Raw genomic sequence first — 10,237 nt, forward strand, 5'->3', positions numbered from 1 at the left:
TATCTTGATGAACTTGGTATTACTCACGAATTGTCTGCTCCCTATACTCCTCAGCAGAATGGTGTCGTCGAAAGAAAGAACAGGACTCTGGTTGAAATGGCAAGAACTATGCTTGAAGAATATCAGACTCCTCGTCGCTTCTGGACTGAAGCAATCAACGCTGCATGTCATATCATCAACAGGGTATATCTTCACAAATTCCTCAAGAAAACCTCATATGAACTCCTCACTGACAAGAAACCCAATGTAAGTTATTTCAAAGTCTTCGGTGCAAAATGTTGGATTAGAGATCCTCATCATAGCTCAAAATTTGCACCTAAGGCACATGAAGGTTTTATGCTCGGTTATGGAAAGGACTCGCACACCTACAGAGTCTTCAACAACTATCACAACAAAGTTGTTGAGACTGTAGATGTGCGGTTCGATGAAACTAATGGCTCGCAAAGAGAGCAATTGCCTTCTGATCCAGATAAGTTGTCTCCTGAGGAAGCAATAAAGCTTAAGCCTACTGAAGACATTGTCCCCACTGAGGAAATTGGTGAAGAAACAATTCCCATCGCTGATGAAAACCAAGAAGATGCTCCTCAGGAAATTGCAACAGCACCACTTCCTCAGCCCAGACAAAATCCTCAACCAGCTCATCCGAGGATTGCAAATGAAGTAGAACTTGACAAAATCCTCAACGACATCAACGCGCCAGGTTCTCTCACTCGCTCAAAAGCTTCACACTTAGTTAACTTTTGTGGGCATTTTTCTTTTGTATCTATCACAGAACCCTCAAAAGTAGGTGAGGATTTTCTGGAACCGGAGTGGATCCAAGCCATGCAAGACGAACTTCTTCAATTCAAGTTGAATGACGTATGGGAGTTCGTCAAACGACCAGATCCTCGCAAGCATAACATAATCGGCACCAAGTGGATTTTCCGAAACAAGCAAGATGAGGACGGTCAAGTGGTGAAGAACAAGGCACGACTTGTAGCCCAAGGCTACACCCAGGTTGAAGGAATAGATTTCGATGAAACTTTTGCACTTGTTGCTAGACTTGAAGCTGTTCGAATCCTACTTGCTTATGCTAATCATCATAACATCATCTTATATCAAATGGATGTGAAAAGTGCATTCCTCAATGGTAAGCTTGAGGAAGAAGTATATGTTGCTCAGCCCCCAGGTTTTGAGGATCCAAAGAATCCAGACAAAGTCTTCAGACTCAAAAAGGCTCTGTATGGCCTCAAGCAAGCCCCTCGGGCATGGTATGATACATTGAAGGAATTCCTCATGAAGAAAGGCTTCAAACCTGTTTCACTCGATCCAACTCTTTTCACAAAATCTTATGATAATGAACTGTTTGTATGTAAAATATATGTTGATGATATCATATTTGGTTGTACTGACAAAAGATACAGTGATGAATTTGCCTATATGATGAGTGAAGAATATCAGATGTCTATGATGGGGGAGCTGAAATTCTTCTTAGGTCTTCAAATTCGTCAACAAAGCAATGGAATCTTCATATCACAGGAGAAATACCTCAAGGATGTTCTGAGGAAATTCGACATGCATGAATGCAAAGGTGCCAAGACTCCAATGCCTACCAACGGTCACCTCGGCACTAATAAAAATGGTAAAGATTTCGATCAGCAGGTATACCGTTCTATGATTGGTTCTTTATTGTATCTATGTGCATCTAGGCCAGACATAATGCTTAGTGTTTGCATGTGTGCACGTTTTCAAGCAAAACCGAAGGAATCACACCATAAGGCTGTGAAACATATTCATCGATACTTAGCTCACACACCAACACTAGGATTATGGTATCCCAAGGGCTCCAATCTTCATCTGGTAGGGTATTCTGATTCAGACTATGCTGGTGACCATGTGGATCGCAAGTCAACTTCTGGCACATGCCATTTCCTCGGAAGATCACTGGTTTGCTGGTTCTCAAAGAAGCAGAACTGTGTATCACTCTCCACTGCCGAAGTTGAGTACATTGTTGCTGGTTCTTGCTGTGCTCAATTACTATGGATGAAGCAAACCCTCAAGGACTATGGCATCAACATGAAGAATGTGCCTCTCTACTGTGACAATGAGAGTGCTATCAAGATTGCCTATAATCCAGTACAGCACTCGAAGACCAAGCACATCCAGATTCGTCATCATTTTCTTCGGGACCATGTCCTCAAGGGCAATATCCTCATCGACCATGTGAAGACTGATGATCAACTGGCTGATATCTTCACTAAGCCCTTGGATGAGAAAAGATTTTGCGAGTTGCGGTGTGAGCTAAATATCTTAGAATCTTCAAATGTTTTGTAAAAACATGCACACATCCTAACACTTATGCAAAGTTGATGACTTAGATGTGCAACACATGATGAAACGATTTTCTTCAACTAATGAAGAAAGTCACTCTGAATGTGAAGAAATTAACGAAGAAATTGATTCTCAGGGCCCTACGACAATTGTACGCGGCGTCTGTAATCAACATTCTTGTATGGTGGGCAACGCCACCGCCCAATGTGAAATTCCTCAAGTTGATTTTCTTCAAATGATCAATTTCCTCACAATGCATTTTTCTTCAAAACAGTTGTTCTTCATTGTGATGATCTAATGCAAAATCTTCAAAAACACTTGATGACTTTCATTTGCCTAGGAAGACTGTGATTTCTAGTTCTCAACAGCATTCACTTATTGCTATTTCTTCAAGTTGATGTTTATGCTAAGTGAATGTGATCGGACCCTATTTTTCCTCTATGCTATACTTATCCAGTCTATTCAATTCTTCATATGCGTTCTACTTGAAACTTTGTTCAAAATCCTCACTGCATCCTTGTCAGCTGATGATTTTGTAACGAAAATCCTCAAATCTTCGAAAAATTGTTTTCTTCAAAGGAACAGTAACTGAACCCCCACTTCCCACGATTGGATAGCCACGATCTCCACTATCTCCACCGCATCGTACGGGAGCTACACGTGTCCTGCGGAGACGTAGAGGCAAGGGCTATTCGGTCCGAAACTTTCGCGCCAAACAGTAACTTTCGGGCTATAAATATGTCCTTAACCCCCTCGGTATCATCTTCTTCCCCTCATCGCTCTCCTGCCACAGCACACCGAACCCTAGCACCACCGCTAGTAGTCTTGTCGCCGGCAAGGAAGAGCTTCACTGCCTCAACCTTCTCGCCGCCAGGATCAGCCGGAGTCGAAACATCTACGTCCGCCGCCGCCGTAGACGTCCTCTGCTGCCAAGTTAGGGTGCATTGGACACTTGACCGAAGAGCCTCTCCAACACCACCTTTTTGTGTTCTTCGTTCGCACCTTCCAGGGTAATTATATCCCATTTTTACAACAGATTAGATCTGAAATTTTACCTCTCCCATGTGAAATCTGTTTTTCCTCAAGATACGATGCGCACATGATTCCTCAAACACTATCCATCACCACAATCATTGATGAACTAGCTAAGCATCTAAGATTTTCACGAGATTCCTCAGTTGTGCGAATTTTCGGATCTGTACAACTCTGGAACCCAAGAACAGAATGCTTAAGCAAATTCCTCAACCACTGGTTATATTCCTCAAACTGTCAAACTTTTCCATTTTCTTCAAATCTGAGAACGCATATGACCTCTCCAAATTCCTCGCAACTATACTCTGTTCACAGGTACACACATGTCAGCTGATGAATCTCTCGGTTCTCATCACATTAACTCATTTGCAGCGTTTCTGGAAGAAACCCTTCAAGGCTCATCAGAATCCTCAAGAGTTCAAAATCCTCAGAAAGTTCCTCATCTGAAGAAAATGGAGGAAGAAAGGAAACAGAGGGGAGGAAAGAAACTGGAGCAGAACACAGCTGTTGATATTCCTGATGACATATACCTGGACTACTACACGCCTGATGATGAACCTGAGACTATGCCTAAAAGAAAGATTAGGCTGCAGAAAATTGAACGCAGATGGGCAAAGGAGTGGAAGGAGTACAGGTTTGTGACTCCAAAATATGCGAAGAAATTCGCTTTGAAGCCTCCTGGCAGAAGGGCCCCACTTGAGGATCATCAAGTAGCTCATCCCTCAAGTCTTATGACACTTGATGACTACCCAGATGAAAAAGAAAGGCATCTGGCCAAGCTCAAGAAACAAGCAGAAACAGCAGTGAAGAAATTTCATGAATCCTCAGATGCTGCCTCCCGTGCTGCTCATTCCTCAGCAGCAGAAACCTCAGGCTCCGAGATTCCTCAATCAACGTCTGTGCCAACAAAGCCAAAAGCTTCAAAACCTCAAGAGAAGTTTGCACAGACTTCTGTCACCAAACCCTCAGCTCCAAAACCCTCGGTTCCAAAATCGTCAACACCAAAACCATCAGCGCCAAAACCTTCAGCACCAATCGCATCTACACCAAAGTCCTCAGCTCCACCTCCAAAGCCAGTACAGAAGAAAGTCGTGAAGACTACGACTGCCAGCTCCAGCTCCTCACTCCCAGCTGCAACTAGCTCGGAGACAAAGTCTTCAACACCTCTTTTGAAGACTTTGACAACAATTGAATCTGCACCTCTGCCCAGCCCCAGTAAAATCATCACAGTCCCGTCTGCATCAGAGGGAAGTGAAGAATATGATGAAGAAACTCTGGAAGCCATCATCAGGAACAAACAAGAAAGGGTAGCACAAGCATCAGGCAGTGTTATTCCTCTGGCGATGGACCCCAAGGTCCTCCTCGACTTCATCAATGTGTGGTATGAAGACCCAAACACACCCATTGATGATTTGAAACTTCCTCCTGGTGTCAGCCACATGGTGGCTACCTTCATAAACGAAGCCAAGTGGAAGGAACAGAAGGCCAAGCAGGCAAAGATTGCAAAGGCCAGAAAGGAGAAATTCCTCAGGCAAAATGTTCTCAAGCTGACACCTGAAGCATTGGTGTCCACCCAGGCACAGCTGTAAGTCTTGACTGACAAGTGTGAGAAACTGTCAGATCGCACAAGCATCAAAAGCAATTTCATCAAGCTAGCCACTAGTGTTGTTGATGACTACAACAGACGTCACCCCCCACCAGCACCAACTCCTCGGCCCCTGGTTGAACAGCCAAAAGATGCATCTCCTGTTGAGGAGGAAATTCCTCAAGCTGAGGAACAACACCAAGAGCGCCGTGCTGATGAGCCGGCCACTGAAGAAATCATCGCTGAGACCGCTCCTGATGAAACTGCAAACCCTGATGAAACTACTACTGATCCAGCTGCTTCACCAAAGCAGGCTGATGACTATGTTCCAGCTGGTTCCTCACTGCCAGCTGAAGAATCTGTTAAGAAAACCTTCACCAAAATCTTCAAAGGTGAAGAAGTTAATCCCGTCTGCATCAGACGCGAAAAAGACAAGGGCTGCTGAGAAGGAAGCGAAGAAGAGAAAAGCTTCCTCAGCAGAAGAAAAGATTGAGGCAAAACGCCTCAAGGAAGCTGAAGAATCTGCCCCACTGGACCCGGTGCCTCTTAATGTTGCACCCTCATTTGAAATGGTCGTCGTTGGTGACCACACTACGAGGGCAGATGAGGAAATGAAGGATGCTGCCTCTGAGGAGCATACTGATGAGGAAATACAAATTGATGACAGTCCTCAACCTCATATTCCTCAGAAAGAGACTACTGAAGCCTCAGCTGCAGCAGCTGATGAATCTGCTTCTGCCACAAAGTCAGCTGATGAAAATCAAGCTGAAGAAAATGTCCAGTCTGAGCAGGCTCCTCCCACTGAACAGGCTGACCAAACTCCTCAAGCTGAGAAGGAAGAAGAAATTCCTCAGCCTGATGCTCAGCCAGAGCAAGAAATTCCTCACCCTGAGGAAACTGCTGAAGAAAATGTTCCCGCCCCTGACAATGAATTCATTGTCCTCAACCCAGAATCTGCCATGGTTGTTTCCCCTCCCATTCCTCAGCACAATCTCAATCCAGTGCAGCGCCTGCCATTCTCGAAGAGGCCAAAGTTTCAGAAAGAGAATTTCTTTGAGTAACACATGTATTTCATTGGAGAGAATCCTTATGACAAGCCTCAAATGAGGCATCTGAAGTTTTGGACAAGGACGCAGATGAACTACTATGCTTCTGTGCTCTGTGGCCGCAACAAGATATTCCAGCACAGGCACATTCCTCATGCTGAACTTGAAGAGATTCCCTGCATGGAACCAGTTCTCAGTGTACTACATGATGCAGGTTTGCTCCCTATGTGCTCCGACATATCAGATTGGAATAGTGAGCTAATTCTTCAGTTCTATTCAACTCTGCACATCTCGGGCAATGCTGATGACATCAACACTTGGGTGTTCGACTGGATGACCCAAAATACTCACTACAAGGCTCCAGCGTCTGAACTCCTCAGAGAACTGCCCGTACCAATTCCTTCAGAAGGGGCAGTGAAGCTTTATGGTGAGCGTGAGCTGCCAAATCGAATGATGGAAGTCCTCATGAAGCCTTTGGCTGCAGGAAAACCCTCAAGAACCACATTCCTCGTCCATGAGCTAAAGTACACACCCCGGTCTGTCTACCGCATTCTCTGCAGTGTGCTAGCGCCAATCAAAGGCCATGATGATGACGAAGATGTCGTTGGCCTCATGAAGAATATCCTCTTCAACATCATTCACGGTATCCCCATGAATATCCATGATTTATTCTTGAGGACTTTGGCTGACAATGCAATGTGCCCATATGATCACAAAATTTATGCACCATGGATCATGAGATTCCTCAGGACAAGGACAGGCATCAACTTTCACGCAGATTTCCAGAACCATGTTGGTTATATGCCTCCTATCCAGGTCAACAAGAAGACTTTCGAGCCCATTGAGGGAAAAGGAAAGTCTGTAATTGATGAAGGAAGCAGGCCTCTTGATGGTCAATTTAAAGAGCCAGATGCATATTCCTCATGGGACGATACTGAGACTCGTCCACCAAGCCCAGTTCCTCCTCGCGTGCTAAACACCAGAGAGCTTCTTCTCAGTCTTCATCGGAAGGTGGATCATAACCACAAATGGGTCAAACGCCAGTTTGGTGCCATTGTGAAAACCCTCACTGAGACACAGAACAGTGTGAAGCTCAATCATCACTATCTGCATGAGGTTTTTGATCGTACCTGGGCTACCCTTGCACATCTGAAGACCCAGACTGAGCTTGAAGAATTGAACTTTGAGCAGGACTTTGACTGGTCGTGGCCTCCCAAGAAGAAGTTCAGGCCCATTCCAGTGCCAGATCTTGAAGACAGCTCCTTCTCGTCCTTCCGCACCGCCGAATCTGATGAGGAACAACTTGACACCGCGACAGGCCCAAGGAAGAAGACTACACCCAAGAAGCGCCAAGGATCTTCATCAACTGCCAAGAAATGAAGTCTTCACGGGCGTTAGTCCTCAGTTTGTCCCTTTTTGTCACTTGATGACAAAGGGGGAGAAACTTGAGAGTTAGTCTTCAAACGGGATTTATTTTTGGGACCTATGAACTATATTTAAGTTACAAACTCTTGACTCTTCTAAAGTTTTTATGTAATGAGTTGTAACTTAAGCCCGATGGTACTCTGACGCTTTTGAACGTTTTTCTTCGCATGCTTATTCCTCAAGTTTTAATGCACGCATGCTGAAATTCGTCAGATACCATTTGCCATCATGCATCCTCATCTTCTTCATATGATATGTTATATGTATGCATGATTTACAAGATTCAAGGGGAGATCTCCATGATATAAATCATCAATGTGCATATGCTACAAAAGCAAAATCCTCAAGGTATGCACATCTTCAGGGGGAGTCTCTGTGAATCTTATTTTCAAATTCCTCAAATGAGTATTTACACTTTATATTTTTGATCCCTGTTGAAGACTTAACCTAATTGTCATCAACCACCAAAAAGGGGGAGATTGTAAGTGCATCTAGTGCCCCTTAGTGATTTTGGTGGTTTGAAGACTTATAGGTTAAGTATCTAATGTGTTTATAAGTGTACACAGGATCTATAAGTCACTGAGGAGTTTGAAATATTTGATGAATATCGACCCCTAAAAATGTATATCTTCGGTTGAAGAAATTGGTCTGAAGCTGAAGAATTGAATCGCGAAGAATCTGCGATGAAATTGATATTCCTCATGAAGATATTGAAATTGAGGAAGTCGGTGTGTCCTGAAGAAAATCATTCTGAAGACTTTAAAGCATGAAGATTTACTCTTTCTGTTTTGTTTTCTTCACACTTGAGTAATAGGAACACCGTACTGTTAAAGGGGGTCTAAGTTACACTTTGGAATGAATTTCCTCATGATGCTCAACCCAAGCCTAATCCTACAAAAAGCCTCAAGTGAGGAATATGAGTGACATGAGGACTCTCACAGTTGAAAGTCCCGACCGTTTCGATAGACACGCCAAGTCACTGGTCTTATCCACTCCAACGGTCATATTATTTAAGGGCATTAATGTCAAATCATGTCGGGATGCTCCCAGGCTATAAATAGCCGCCCCCCACAACCACTAGCTGGTTAGCTGCTCCGTTAGAAACTGACACTTGTCATAAGAGCAACCCAATTCCTCAGAGCCTTCGAGAGAAGATCATCAGTGAGGAAATACACCACCCACCGAAACCACAAACCAAACCTAGTGATTGAGCATCACTGAAGAAGTTGTTCCTGTGTGGGACTGAAGCCTTTTACCTTTGAGGACTGTGCATCCTCCAGACGGTTAGGCGTCATGGTCTAGAGCAATCCAGCAGTCAATTGTGGATCGCCGGGTGACCGAGTTTGTGAGGGTTTGGAAGTCTGCCCTGAAGACTTACCACGAGTGTTGGGCGAGGACTGTGTGTCCTTAGCTCAAGGAGAATACGGTAGGGACTGTGTGTCCCGGGACTGGGTGTCCTTTGGTTTAAATACCAAGCCGCTCCAAACCAGATGTACAACTGTCACAGCAGTTGGAACTGGGTCATCAACAACAGTCTTCTTCAAGAATCGGGTTCTAATTCCTCAACTCTTTACATTCTATGTATTATGTGTTGATGACATTCACTGTGACTGTTTGAAGAATTTGCTGAAGACTTTCTCTGAATTTCCTCAACCCAAAATTCTTCACTTGAGTTAATCATCATCTGTATTCTGCGTGCCTGCTTGCTGTGCAATCGGTTTTCATAATCTTCACTCTGTAATACTGCTATTGTGAACAATTGCACAACTGATCCTTAACTGTTTCCGCTGTAAGTTAGTCATCAGTGAGGAATTTCCTCAAAAGGAATTTCCTCAGTGATGAAATTCTAAAAATCTCCTATTCACCCCCCCCTCTAGTCGATATAACGCACTTTCAGGAAGCCAAGCCACGACGACTACGAGCGAGCAAGCCATCAATTCAAGAGCGGAAGGGAAAAAGGAGAACAACGAAGGTAACATGCAAAAGTCTAACGCCCGACAGGGCAGAGTTCACGGTCCAACATTACCCGGGCAGGAAAACAGAAGCTGGGGACGCCTAGGGGGAGAGGCCTCCGACGTCGCCCTTGGCGCCGGCAGGCTCGGCGTCGGAGCCCTCATCCTCACTGGAGACAGGCACCCGGACGTACTGCTCCACCAGGGCGTCCACGTGTGGGCGCACCTTGTCCTCGAGAAGACGTCGGAACTCAGCGGGCACCGGCTCAACGACGCGCTAGAGATCAGGTTGCGGGACAAGGTGGCGCAGGTTGGAGAAGACGAGCATCAAGGCAAGGCCCAGAAGCTCACGCGCATCGGACGCGTTGTCCTCCTCCACGCGGGAGACACCGGCCTCCAGAGTCTCCACCACCTTCTAGAAGAAGGCGAGATAGCCCCCGTCGCTGCTCACCCTTGCCAGCGCCGGGGCATCCCCCACGAATCGGTGTGTCGCGCCCGTCACCCGGTCGGCGATGCTCGCCAACTGCTTGGCGCGCTGGGACTGCATCATATGAGCATACGCCGCCTCGTCCTGGGCGGCCTGAACAGCGTCGGACGCCTCCTGGACCTGTATCTGCAGCGACGCCAACTCCGCCTTGGCCTCTGCTTCGCCCTGGCAGGTGGTCTGGAGGGCGGCCTCGACATTCTCGAGCTGAGCCCGCAGCCCTTCGCCTCCTCCTGAGGCTCGCCGAGCTTGAGTTCTCGCCTGCGGGCGCTCTGGAGAAATGGGGAGATCAACCACCAAGTAACGGACAGGACAACAAGGAAAGGGGGTGCGGACGAAGGACGTACTCATCCCTCAGAGCCCAGCGGCGGCGCACGCGCGGCGACCCTGAGGGCCATCCACA

This window comes from Hordeum vulgare, chromosome 4H (genome assembly GCF_904849725.1).
Source record: "Hordeum vulgare subsp. vulgare chromosome 4H, MorexV3_pseudomolecules_assembly, whole genome shotgun sequence".
Taxonomy (NCBI): Eukaryota; Viridiplantae; Streptophyta; class Magnoliopsida; order Poales; family Poaceae; genus Hordeum; species Hordeum vulgare.